The sequence below is a fragment of the Erpetoichthys calabaricus genome, chromosome 3, assembly GCF_900747795.2.
Source record: "Erpetoichthys calabaricus chromosome 3, fErpCal1.3, whole genome shotgun sequence".
Lineage (NCBI taxonomy): Eukaryota > Metazoa > Chordata > Cladistia > Polypteriformes > Polypteridae > Erpetoichthys > Erpetoichthys calabaricus.
The window spans coordinates 309,097,703-309,111,122 of record NC_041396.2 but is presented as its reverse complement, the minus strand read 5'-3'; the positions used below and the strand labels follow the sequence as shown (position 1 = coordinate 309,111,122).

Below are 13,420 nucleotides of genomic sequence, written 5' to 3'. Positions count from 1 at the left end.
TAGGTGTATGGTCGGCCAAGGCGGCCAAGCCGCACAGATGCCAAACATCAGCCGCCTTGTGGAGGCCGTTTGTATAGAGCTGTCCAGGATTCACCCCGAAGGAACCACCATCTGCGGCGTGAGGGTGAACCGCTGGGCAGCTGTGATGCGGGATTATATCTGCATCCAAGAGAACATCCTTACAAACCCGGTACTCATGGCCCAGACACGTATCCAGTTATTCCCCCTCATCAGCGCACCCTGGCACAATGGTAAGTACACACTGGACAAGTGGGATCCACCATGCCCCTCTCCTCCCTCCCACCCTGACTTACTTTGCTTTCTGTCCCTGTAGGCACCTCACTCGCACCAGGGAGCTGGTACGGCGGGCTCTGGAGATGGCCGTGCCATTGCCATCCAGCTCGGCCCTTGCTTCGGAGCCCACCCCTGCCGTACGGCCACGTCCCACGGGCCCCGAGCAGTCCGCTGCACCATGTCATGAATACTCGGACCTGCCTGACCTGTCCGGTCAGGCGACGCAGCGAACTCGGGGCCCCGTGGATGTGGCACCGCCAATTGTTGGCCACCCCCCCGTGCCACAAGAAGCACCCGCCACCCAGCCACTCCTCCCGCCGGCTGACACTGCCGCTTCTCCGCCTCCACCGGCACAACCTTCAGTACCCCGCACCACTGCCTGGCGGCGGAAGAAAAAAACAGGAGGCGGAGGAGCTGGCGCAACAGCAAGGTATCCCTCCCAAACAAAGAAAAAAAGTGGAGGCCTTTGTTTGCCAGCGCTGTGGCCGTCCTAAAACAAAAGAGTTCGGCCACAGCCGCTTTGGGAGGGAAACCTTTTGTTCCACCTCAGCCGGCAGAAGTGTCCAGGAGTGGCTGGAGGAAAAGAGGAGAGCGAAGCAAAATCGTGCCGGGGGGGATGGCCACTAAACAATTTTTGTTAATCAGTAGATGGGCCCATACATTGCTTTTCTTTTTTTTTTTTTTTCTTATTTTTATAAATTTTTCAAGCTGTTTTTACTTTTTTTTTTTTTTTTTTTTTGCAAATGACTGGCACTTTATATATTGTCTCCTTTTTTTCAAGCTGTTTTTACTTTTTTTTTTATTTTTTTGACAATCTTTTTTAATTTTGGGCTTCATCTACTGGTTGGTTATTTTTTTTTTATTTGATATTTATTTATAGTTCCTTGGATTGTTGTTTGACTTTTATTTAATATACACTGATTTCATGTTATATTTATTGTATATAGTTATTTCACGTTATTTTTTTTCTTGGATTGTTGATTGATTTCTATTTATTATATGTATATATTTCATTTTATAAACCTTGTGGATTGAATCGTTGTGTCTGCCTGCCTGCTTCTGTCCCGCCCGCCGCCGCTTTAAGGGCTCTCTGTTTACCTTCCCGCGACCACGTGGCTAATCGGCTATGCGCCATGCGCCCGCCCCTTTCACCTTTTACGGCTCAGCCTCGCAGATCGGCTGGCATTTTTTGCGCAGGGGCCATGCTAATCTTCTCTGTATCGCTCCAATTTTAGTTGATGTACTGCCAGAGCAAGTACAGATTTGGGGGGAAGGCTCTGTGCTTAAGTACGGGGGACGCACCACCTCGTCAGACTATTGTGGTGTAATTCGCTTGACTGTTCAGCTCAAATTACCTGGTTTCAGTCTCTCTAATGATTAAACACCATGAATAGTAGTGTGGAGAAGCAGCAGACAATGGCCAGCGTAGCATCCAGCGTCTCTCTTTGCCATTTTCCAGTATAAAATTCAGAGAGAGGGCACCTAGGCTTATGCAAATTTCATATAACATGTGCCCCGCCCCAAGGGCGGGCCGCATTTGTGGGCGTGGTCACCGTCACTTGCTGAATTTTCTCAGAGGTTGATTTCTTTGCTCATACTAGAAATACACCAATTTTCGGGATGAATTTTTCTGGCTGGAACACCACTGAGAAGGATTGAGAATGTGTACAGGCACCGTGAAATCCTTGCTTTTGCCATTCAGGAAATGATCAACTCTGACGCTAACCTACTCAAAGATACATTAAACTGTTAAAAATAAAAATATAATCATCGAAATATTAGAAGAAAAAAAATGATAGAAATGATTAAAGACAAAACTCTTCATCCTCCTTGGAAATTAAAGATTGAATTTTAAATGGCCAAACTGCTGATCCCAGGAGCCAACCATTGCCGTCAGTTAATTAATCCGTCGTCTTTTTAGAAACGTGGAAAAGAAAAAAATAGCTGGTTTTCTCGAAAACTCAATGTACTATCCTATCCAAACATGAACTGAAGTTATCGCGACCATTCAAATCTCTGCTGTATTAGATAAGGAGAGACCAACCACTGACGCCCTTCTCTGGACATTAAGAATTTTGTCTGACGCTGAGACAGCGCCATCGTTGGCTAAAACTGGCATGACGCTCAACTCCAGATTCCCTCGCTGAGAGAAACGTAAAAGTAAACAGCTGAATTTCCATTAACGGCATACGCCGGGAGAGAAGAAACTGTATTACTCGCAGCAGAAATACCCCATCCTCACCAAAGAGGGAGCGAAGACTGACTTTGGTTGACGGCGCAACATGGAGGTAGTTCGTAATTTCCACACTCAGAAGGGTGAGGACCGCGTTACGTCAGAGGAGTTTGGTTTTAGCATCGTCGCATATTAAAACAAAGAGCCGTTGGAGTTCTGTCCGTACTCCTTTATGTTGACTCTCGCTTCGAAAAAAATATCCCTGTCGTGTATCGGACAATGCCATTTATGATTTAGGGTCTGGCATGAAGGGACTTTCCAGTACCCCGTTCTCGGCTGGGAAAACTTGCCGACGGTACAGAGAAGAAGACAGTGACTACCGAAAGCTTGGAATTAGTCGGGAAAAGGATGGCAATCGGACTGACCATAGATGTAAGTCACATTCCTGTCCCATGTCTCCTTCACCATTTCAGGATCGAGTTGCAGGGTGGAGTGCAATGTTTTTTGAGCATTGCCTTTACCGTTACCAGATCTTCCCAACCCTCATAGGAGCTGTACAGCATCACCCGAACTTCATTTTGCTGACTCTGTGTGATAGTTCAATGGAAGAAGATTCGTTGAAGTGACAAATGACTGTGACGTATTTAGGAAGAAAAGAGGAGCGCTTCACGATTTTGCGTGTCATCCTTGCGCAGGGGCCATGCTAATCTTCTCTGTATCGCTCCAATTTTAGTTGATGTACTGCCAGAGCAAGTACAGATTTGGGGGGAAGGCTCTGTGCTTAAGTACGGGGGACGCACCACCTCGTCAGACTATTGTGGTGTAATTCGCTTGACTGTTCAGCTCAAATTACCTGGTTCAGTCTCTTCTAATGATTAAACACCATGAATAGTAGTGTGGAGAAGCAGCAGACAATGGCCAGCGTAGCATCCAGCGTCTCTCTTTGCCATTTTCCAGTATAAAATTCAGAGAGAGGGCACCTAGGCTTATGCAAATTTCATATAACATGTGCCCCGCCCCAAGGGCGGGCCGCATTTGTGGGCGTGGTCACCGTCACTTGCTGAATTTTCTCAGAGGTTGATTTCTTTGCTCATACTAGAAATACACCAATTTTCGGGATGAATTTTTCTGGCTGGAACACCACTGAGAAGGATTGAGAATGTGTACAGGCACCGTGAAATCCTTGCTTTTGCCTACAGGAAATGATCAACTCTGACGCTAACCTACTCAAAGATACATTAAACTGTTAAAAATAAAAATATAATCATCGAAATATTAGAAGAAAAAAAATGATAGAAATGATTAAAGACAAAACTCTTCATCCTCCTTGGAAATTAAAGATTGAATTTTAAATGGCCAAACTGCTGATCCCAGGAGCCAACCATTGCCGTCAGTTAATTAATCCGTCGTCTTTTTAGAAACGTGGAAAAGAAAAAAATAGCTGGTTTTCTCGAAAACTCAATGTACTATCCTATCCAAACATGAACTGAAGTTATCGCGACCATTCAAATCTCTGCTGTATTAGATAAGGAGAGACCAACCACTGACGCCCTTCTCTGGACATTAAGAATTTTGTCTGACGCTGAGACAGCGCCATCTTTGCTAAAACTGGCATGACGCTCAACTCCAGATTCCCTCGCTGAGAGAAACGTAAAAGTAAACAGCTGAATTTCCATTAACGGCATACGCCGGGAGAGAAGAAACTGTATTACTCGCAGCAGAAATACCCCATCCTCACCAAAGAGGGAGCGAAGACTGACTTTGGTTGACGGCGCAACATGGAGGTAGTTCGTAATTTCCACACTCAGAAGGGTGAGGACCGCGTTACGTCAGAGGAGTTTGGTTTTAGCATCGTCGCATATTAAAACAAAGAGCCGTTGGAGTTCTGTCCGTACTCCTTTATGTTGACTCTCGCTTCGAAAAAAATATCCCTGTCGTGTATCGGACAATGCCATTTATGATTTAGTGTCTGGCATGAAGGGACTTTCCAGTACCCCGTTCTCGGCTGGGAAAACTTGCCGACGGTACAGAGAAGAAGACAGTGACTACCGAAAGCTTGGAATTAGTCGGGAAAAGGATGGCAATCGGACTGACCATAGATGTAAGTCACATTCCTGTCCCATGTCTCCTTCACCATTTCAGGATCGAGTTGCAGGGTGGAGTGCAATGTTTTTTTGAGCATTGCCTTTACCGTTACCAGATCTTCCCAACCCTCATAGGAGCTGTACAGCATCACCCGAACTTCATTTTGCTGACTCTGTGTGATAGTTCAATGGAAGAAGATTCGTTGAAGTGACAAATGACTGTGACGTATTTAGGAAGAAAAGAGGAGCGCTTCACGATTTTGCGTGTCATCCTTGCGCAGGGGCCATGCTAATCTTCTCTGTATCGCTCCAATTTTAGTTGATGTACTGCCAGAGCAAGTACAGATTTGGGGGGGAAGGCTCTGTGCTTAAGTACGGGGGACGCACCACCTCGTCAGACTATTGTGGTGTAATTCGCTTGACTGTTCAGCTCAAATTACCTGGTTTCAGTCTCTTCTAATGATTAAACACCATGAATAGTAGTGTGGAGAAGCAGCAGACAATGGCCAGCGTAGCATCCAGCGTCTCTCTTTGCCATTTTCCAGTATAAAATTCAGAGAGAGGGCACCTAGGCTTATGCAAATTTCATATAACATGTGCCCCCGCCCCAAGGGCGGGCCGCATTTGTGGGCGTGGTCACCGTCACTTGCTGAATTTTCTCAGAGGTTGATTTCTTTGCTCATACTAGAAATACACCAATTTTCGGGATGAATTTTTCTGGCTGGAACACCACTGAGAAGGATTGAGAATGTGTACAGGCACCGTGAAATCCTTGCTTTTTGCCTACAGGAAATGATCAACTCTGACGCTAACCTACTCAAAGATACATTAAACTGTTAAAAATAAAAATATAATCATCGAAATATTAGAAGAAAAAAAATGATAGAAATGATTAAAGACAAAACTCTTCATCCTCCTTGGAAATTAAAGATTGAATTTTAAATGGCCAAACTGCTGATCCCAGGAGCCAACCATTGCCGTCAGTTAATTAATCCGTCGTCTTTTTAGAAACGTGGAAAAGAAAAAAATAGCTGGTTTTCTCGAAAACTCAATGTACTATCCTATCCAAACATGAACTGAAGTTATCGCGACCATTCAAATCTCTGCTGTATTAGATAAGGAGAGACCAACCACTGACGCCCTTCTCTGGACATTAAGAATTTTGTCTGACGCTGAGACAGCGCCATCTTTGGCTAAAACTGGCATGACGCTCAACTCCAGATTCCCTCGCTGAGAGAAACGTAAAAGTAAACAGCTGAATTTCCATTAACGGCATACGCCGGGAGAGAAGAAACTGTATTACTCGCAGCAGAAATACCCCATCCTCACCAAAGAGGGAGCGAAGACTGACTTTGGTTGACGGCGCAACATGGAGGTAGTTCGTAATTTCCACACTCAGAAGGGTGAGGACCGCGTTACGTCAGAGGAGTTTTGTTTTAGCATCGTCGCATATTAAACAAAGAGCCGTTGGAGTTCTGTCCGTACTCCTTTATGTTGACTCTCGCTTCGAAAAAAATATCCCTGTCGTGTATCGGACAATGCCATTTATGATTTAGGGTCTGGCATGAAGGGACTTTCCAGTACCCCGTTCTCGGCTGGGAAAACTTGCCGACGGTACAGAGAAGAAGACAGTGACTACCGAAAGCTTGGAATTAGTCGGGAAAGGATGGCAATCGGACTGACCAGAGATGTAAGTCACATTCCTGTCCCATGTCTCCTTCACCATTTCAGGATCGAGTTGCAGGGTGGAGTGCAATGTTTTTTGAGCATTGCCTTTACCGTTACCAGATCTTCCCAACCCTCATAGGAGCTGTACAGCATCACCCGAACTTCATTTTGCTGACTCTGTGTGATAGTTCAATGGAAGAAGATTCGTTGAAGTAACAAATGACTGTGACGTATTTAGGAAGAAAAGAGGAGCGCTTCACGATTTTGCGTGTCATCCTTGCGCAGGGGCCATGCTAATCTTCTCTGTATCGCTCCAATTTTAGTTGATGTACTGCCAGAGCAAGTACAGATTTGGGGGGAAGGCTCTGTGCTTAAGTACGGGGGACGCACCACCTCGTCAGACTATTGTGGTGTAATTCGCTTGACTGTTCAGCTCAAATTACCTGGTTTCAGTCTCTTCTAATGATTAAACACCATGAATAGTAGTGTGGAGAAGCAGCAGACAATGGCCAGCGTAGCATCCAGCGTCTCTCTTTGCCATTTTCCAGTATAAAATTCAGAGAGAGGGCACCTAGGCTTATGCAAATTTCATATAACATGTGCCCCGCCCCAAGGGCGGGCCGCATTTGTGGGCGTGGTCACCGTCACTTGCTGAATTTTCTCAGAGGTTGATTTCTTTGCTCATACTAGAAATACACCAATTTTCGGGATGAATTTTTCTGGCTGGAACACCACTGAGAAGGATTGAGAATGTGTACAGGCACCGTGAAATCCTTGCTTTTGCCTACAGGAAATGATCAACTCTGACGCTAACCTACTCAAAGATACATTAAACTGTTAAAAATAAAAATATAATCATCGAAATATTAGAAGAAAAAAAATGATAGAAATGATTAAAGACAAAACTCTTCATCCTCCTTGGAAATTAAAGATTGAATTTTAAATGGCCAAACTGCTGATCCCAGGAGCCAACCATTGCCGTCAGTTAATTAATCCGTCGTCTTTTTAGAAACGTGGAAAAGAAAAAAATAGCTGGTTTTCTCGAAAACTCAATGTACTATCCTATCCAAACATGAACTGAAGTTATCGCGACCATTCAAATCTCTGCTGTATTAGATAAGGAGAGACCAACCACTGACGCCCTTCTCTGGACATTAAGAATTTTGTCTGACGCTGAGACAGCTCCATCGTTGGCTAAAACTGGCATGACGCTCAACTCCAGATTCCCTCGCTGAGAGAAACGTAAAAGTAAACAGCTGAATTTCCATTAACGGCATACGCCGGGAGAGAAGAAACTGTATTACTCGCAGCAGAAATACCCCATCCTCACCAAAGAGGGAGCGAAGACTGACTTTGGTTGACGGCGCAACATGGAGGTAGATCGTAATTTCCACACTCAGGAAAGAAAAGAGGAGCGCAAGGATGACACGCAAAATCGTGAAGCGCTCCTCTTTTCTTCCTAAATACGTCACAGTCATTTGTCACTTCAACGAATCTTCTTCCATTGAACTATCACACAGAGTCAGCAAAATGAAGTTCGGGTGATGCTGTACAGCTCCTATGAGGGTTGGGAAGATCTGGTAACGGTAAAGGCAATGCTCAAAAAACATTGCACTCCACCCTGCAACTCGATCCTGAAATGGTGAAGGAGACATGGGACAGGAATGTGACTTACATCTATGGTCAGTCCGATTGCCATCCTTTTCCCGACTAATTCCAAGCTTTCGGTAGTCACTGTCTTCTTCTCTGTACCGTCGGCAAGTTTTCCCAGCCGAGAACGGGGTACTGGAAAGTCCCTTCATGCCAGACCCTAAATCATAAATGGCATTGTCCGATACACGACAGGGATATTTTTTTCGAAGCGAGAGTCAACATAAAGGAGTACGGACAGAACTCCAACGGCTCTTTGTTTTAATATGCGACGATGCTAAAACCAAACTCCTCTGACGTAACGCGGTCCTCACCCTTCTGAGTGTGGAAATTACGAACTACCTCCATGTTGCGCCGTCAACCAAAGTCAGTCTTCGCTCCCTCTTTGGTGAGGATGGGGTATTTCTGCTGCGAGTAATGCAGTTTCTTCTCTCCCGGCGTATGCCGTTAATGGAAATTCAGCTGTTTACTTTTACGTTTCTCTCAGCGAGGGAATCTGGAGTTGAGCGTCATGCCAGTTTTAGCCAAAGATGGCGCTGTCTCAGCGTCAGACAAAATTCTTAATGTCCAGAGAAGGGCGTCAGTGGTTGGTCTCTCCTTATCTAATACAGCAGAGATTTGAATGGTCGCGATAACTTCAGTTCATGTTTGGATAGGATAGTACATTGAGTTTTCGAGAAAACCAGCTATTTTTTTCTTTTCCACGTTTCTAAAAAGACGACGGATTAATTAACTGACGGCAATGGTTGGCTCCTGGGATCAGCAGTTTGGCCATTTAAAATTCAATCTTTAATTTCCAAGGAGGATGAAGAGTTTTGTCTTTAATCATTTCTATCATTTTTTTTCTTCTAATATTTCGATGATTATATTTTTATTTTTAACAGTTTAATGTATCTTTGAGTAGGTTAGCGTCAGAGTTGATCATTTCCTGTAGGCAAAAGCAAGGATTTCACGGTGCCTGTACACATTCTCAATCCTTCTCAGTGGTGTTCCAGCCAGAAAAATTCATCCCGAAAATTGGTGTATTTCTAGTATGAGCAAAGAAATCAACCTCTGAGAAAATTCAGCAAGTGACGGTGACCACGCCCACAAATGCGGCCCGCCCTTGGGGCGGGGCACATGTTATATGAAATTTGCATAAGCCTAGGTGCCCTCTCTCTCTGAATTTTATACTGGAAAATGGCAAAGAGAGACGCTGGATGCTACGCTGGCCATTGTCTGCTGCTTCTCCACACTACTATTCATGGTGTTTAATCATTAGAAGAGACTGAAACCAGGTAATTTGAGCTGAACAGTCAAGCGAATTACACCACAATAGTCTGACGAGGTGGTGCGTCCCCCGTACTTAAGCACAGAGCCTTCCCCCCAAATCTGTACTTGCTCTGGCAGTACATCAACTAAAATTGGAGCGATACAGAGAAGATTAGCATGGCCCCTGCGCAAGGATGACACGCAAAATCGTGAAGCGCTCCTCTTTTCTTCCTAAATACGTCACAGTCATTTGTCACTTCAACGAATCTTCTTCCATTGAACTATCACACAGAGTCAGCAAAATGAAGTTCGGGTGATGCTGTACAGCTCCTATGAGGGTTGGGAAGATCTGGTAACGGTAAAGGCAATGCTCAAAAAACATTGCACTCCACCCTGCAACTCGATCCTGAAATGGTGAAGGAGACATGGGACAGGAATGTGACTTACATCTATGGTCAGTCCGATTGCCATCCTTTTCCCGACTAATTCCAAGCTTTCGGTAGTCACTGTCTTCTTCTCTGTACCGTCGGCAAGTTTTCCCAGCCGAGAACGGGGTACTGGAAAGTCCCTTCATGCCAGACACTAAATCATAAATGGCATTGTCCGATACACGACAGGGATATTTTTTTCGAAGCGAGAGTCAACATAAAGGAGTACGGACAGAACTCCAACGGCTCTTTGTTTTAATATGCGACGATGCTAAAACCAAACTCCTCTGACGTAACGCGGTCCTCACCCTTCTGAGTGTGGAAATTACGAACTACCTCCATGTTGCGCCGTCAACCAAAGTCAGTCTTCGCTCCCTCTTTGGTGAGGATGGGGTATTTCTGCTGCGAGTAATACAGTTTCTTCTCTCCCGGCGTATGCCGTTAATGGAAATTCAGCTGTTTACTTTTACGTTTCTCTCAGCGAGGGAATCTGGAGTTGAGCGTCATGCCAGTTTTAGCCAAAGATGGCGCTGTCTCAGCGTCAGACAAAATTCTTAATGTCCTGAGAAGGGCGTCAGTGGTTGGTCTCTCCTTATCTAATACAGCAGAGATTTGAATGGTCGCGATAACTTCAGTTCATGTTTGGATAAGATAGTACATTGAGTTTTCGAGAAAACCAGCTATTTTTTTCTTTTCCACGTTTCTAAAAAGACGACGGATTAATTAACTGACGGCAATGGTTGGCTCCTGGGATCAGCAGTTTGGCCATTTAAAATTCAATCTTTAATTTCCAAGGAGGATGAAGAGTTTTGTCTTTAATCATTTCTGTCATTTTTTTTCTTCTAATATTTCGATGATTATATTTTTATTTTTAACAGTTTAATGTATCTTTGAGTAGGTTAGCGTCAGAGTTGATCATTTCCTGTAGGCAAAAGCAAGGATTTCACGGTGCCTGTACACATTCTCAATCCTTCTCAGTGGTGTTCCAGCCAGAAAAATTCATCCCGAAAATTGGTGTATATCTAGTATGAGCAAAGAAATCAACCTCTGAGAAAATTCAGCAAGTGACGGTGACCACGCCCACAAATGCGGCCCGCCCTTGGGGCGGGGCACATGTTATATGAAATTTGCATAAGCCTAGGTGCCCTCTCTCTGAATTTTATACTGGAAAATGGCAAAGAGAGACGCTGGATGCTACGCTGGCCATTGTCTGCTGCTTCTCCACACTACTATTCATGGTGTTTAATCATTAGAAGAGACTGAAACCAGGTAATTTGAGCTGAACAGTCAAGCGAATTACACCACAATAGTCTGACGAGGTGGTGCGTCCCCCGTACTTAAGCACAGAGCCTTCCCCCCAAATCTTTACTTGCTCTGGCAGTACATCAACTAAAATTGGAGCGATACAGAGAAGATTAGCATGGCCCCTGCGCAAGGATGACACGCAAAATCGTGAAGCGCTCCTCTTTTCTTCCTAAATACGTCACAGTCATTTGTCACTTCAACGAATCTTCTTCCATTGAACTATCACACAGAGTCAGCAAAATGAAGTTCGGGTGATGCTGTACAGCTCCTATGAGGGTTGGGAAGATCTGGTAACGGTAAAGGCAATGCTCAAAAAACATTGCACTCCACCTTGCAACTCGATCCTAAAATGGTGAAGGAGACATGGGACAGGAATGTGACTTACATCTATGGTCAGTCCGATTGCCATCCTTTTCCCGACTAATTCCAAGCTTTCGGTAGTCACTGTCTTCTTCTCTGTACCGTCGGCAAGTTTTCCCAGCCGAGAACGGGGTACTGGAAAGTCCCTTCATGCCAGACACTAAATCATAAATGGCATTGTCCGATACACGACAGGGATATTTTTTTCGAAGCGAGAGTCAACATAAAGGAGTACGGACAGAACTCCAACGGCTCTTTGTTTTAATATGCGACGATGCTAAAACCAAACTCCTCTGACGTAACGCAGTCCTCACCCTTCTGAGTGTGGAAATTACGAACTACCTCCATGTTGCGCCGTCAACCAAAGTCAGTCTTCGCTCCCTCTTTGGTGAGGATGGGGTATTTCTGCTGCGAGTAATACAGTTTCTTCTCTCCCGGCGTATGCCGTTAATGGAAATTCAGCTGTTTACTTTTACGTTTCTCTCAGCGAGGGAATCTGGAGTTGAGCGTCATGCCAGTTTTAGCCAAAGATGGCGCTGTCTCAGCGTCAGACAAAATTCTTAATGTCCAGAGAAGGGCGTCAGTGGTTGGTCTCTCCTTATCTAATACAGCAGAGATTTGAATGGTCGCGATAACTTCAGTTCATGTTTGGATAGGATAGTACATTGAGTTTTCGAGAAAACCAGCTATTTTTTTCTTTTCCACGTTTTTAAAAAGACGACGGATTAATTAACTGACGGCAATGGTTGGCTCCTGGGATCAGCAGTTTGGCCATTTAAAATTCAATCTTTAATTTCCAAGGAGGATGAAGAGTTTTGTCTTTAATCATTTCTATCATTTTTTTTCTTCTAATATTTCGATGATTATATTTTTATTTTTAAGAGTTTAATGTATCTTTGAGTAGGTTAGCGTCAGAGTTGATCATTTCCTGTAGGCAAAAGCAAGGATTTCACAGTGTCTGTACACATTCTTAATCCTTCTCAGTGGTGTTCCAGCCAGAAAAATTCATCCCGAAAATTGGTGTATTTCTAGTATGAGCAAAGAAATCAACCTCTGAGAAAATTCAGCAAGTGACGGTGACCACGCCCACAAATGCGGTCCGCCCTTGGGGCGGGGCACATGTTATATGAAATTTGCATAAGCCTAATCAATAGCAAACGGATGTAAGCTAAGAAACCACCGAGTGAGTCGGGCATTCACATCCTTCTGTCTGTAAAGCCACTGAAGTGGGGTGTGATATGTCATGGGTAAACCACACAAGTACTACCGGAGGGCCTCGACTTCCCACTTAACTGCCAGACATTCCATCTAAATGGCTGAGTAATTACATTCCTACGAATGCAGCTTCCTGCTGAGAAACATGACAGGATCTTCCTCCCCATTGAAACAGTGGGAAGGTACTGCCCCCAAACCAAAAGCACTTGCAACCGTTTGCACTTGCAACAAATTCCTTCAAAAAGTCTGGATTTCCCACAGGTCTTAGCTCCTGCAGAGCACATCTCTCTGTGATGGATAGAGAGGAGTTCGCTGCTGACACTATCAATGAAGGAGCTGGGTTTGAGTTTGAACTTGATTTGTCCAGTGCGGTGGAAGATGAATCCTCAAGTGAGAACAGCTGACTGACTTTATCACTCAGTCACTTGCGTCGTCAACCTTCACAGACTTCTTCTTAACATTCTTTAATGAGCCCAAAAAGTGAAAGCAAATAGAAAGGTAATTGGATGTGCAAATCAGAGATACAAACTGGTTATTTGAGGAGCTGTCACAGGTAATGCAACACTGACACACCTAAATGTGTGAGGCTTTTCAGTCTCTTAATGGCTGTGTTTGTTCTGCTTCTCTTCTTTCCTGTGTTTACTCTTCAGTTCAGCAGCTGATGACTTTTTAAAGATTGTGAGGGCCAAGTTGAACACCTCTAGCCCCTCTCTGTCTAATGTCATTTTCACAGATAGTATCAGTACACGTCTATGAGGTGAGCGTGCACAAAGATAACCAGTGGTTCAAGAGCTTCTCTTTTGCACATGTGGAAAATCCAAAAAATGTTTTTGACCTTCTATATCCTAATAGTCTGGAAAAGATGTCTGTCTGCTCTTCAGACTGCAGAAGACATCCTCTCAGTGTGAAACGGCCCTCTGTCTGTAGCAGCTCATCCTCCTTCTATGTGTACACGAGCTGCTCCATGGAAAGAGTGCTTTCAATTAAATTAT

General features: G+C 44.4%; 6 non-coding genes across 6 annotated transcripts; 2 read left to right on the top strand and 4 right to left on the bottom strand.

Annotated features, from left to right (window-relative positions):
- Positions 1-1,446: 1,446 nt before the first annotated feature.
- Positions 1,447-1,553, bottom strand: LOC127527330 (U6 spliceosomal RNA). Its single transcript, XR_007934631.1, has one exon. It is a non-coding gene; the product is annotated as a U6 spliceosomal RNA (small nuclear RNA).
- Positions 1,554-3,117: 1,564 nt separating this feature from the next.
- On the bottom strand, positions 3,118-3,224 carry LOC127527315 (U6 spliceosomal RNA). The gene has a single exon (XR_007934615.1). It is a non-coding gene; the product is annotated as a U6 spliceosomal RNA (small nuclear RNA).
- A 1,563-nt stretch (positions 3,225-4,787) lies between these two features.
- On the bottom strand, positions 4,788-4,894 carry LOC114649745 (U6 spliceosomal RNA). Its single transcript, XR_003715892.1, has one exon. It is a non-coding gene; the product is annotated as a U6 spliceosomal RNA (small nuclear RNA).
- Positions 4,895-6,459: 1,565 nt separating this feature from the next.
- On the bottom strand, positions 6,460-6,566 carry LOC127527314 (U6 spliceosomal RNA). The gene has a single exon (XR_007934614.1). It is a non-coding gene; the product is annotated as a U6 spliceosomal RNA (small nuclear RNA).
- Positions 6,567-9,242: 2,676 nt separating this feature from the next.
- LOC114644177 (U6 spliceosomal RNA) lies at positions 9,243-9,349 on the top strand. The gene has a single exon (XR_003714915.1). It is a non-coding gene; the product is annotated as a U6 spliceosomal RNA (small nuclear RNA).
- Positions 9,350-10,913: 1,564 nt separating this feature from the next.
- LOC114644179 (U6 spliceosomal RNA) lies at positions 10,914-11,020 on the top strand. The gene has a single exon (XR_007934628.1). It is a non-coding gene; the product is annotated as a U6 spliceosomal RNA (small nuclear RNA).
- The last annotated feature ends 2,400 nt before the right edge of the window (positions 11,021-13,420 follow it).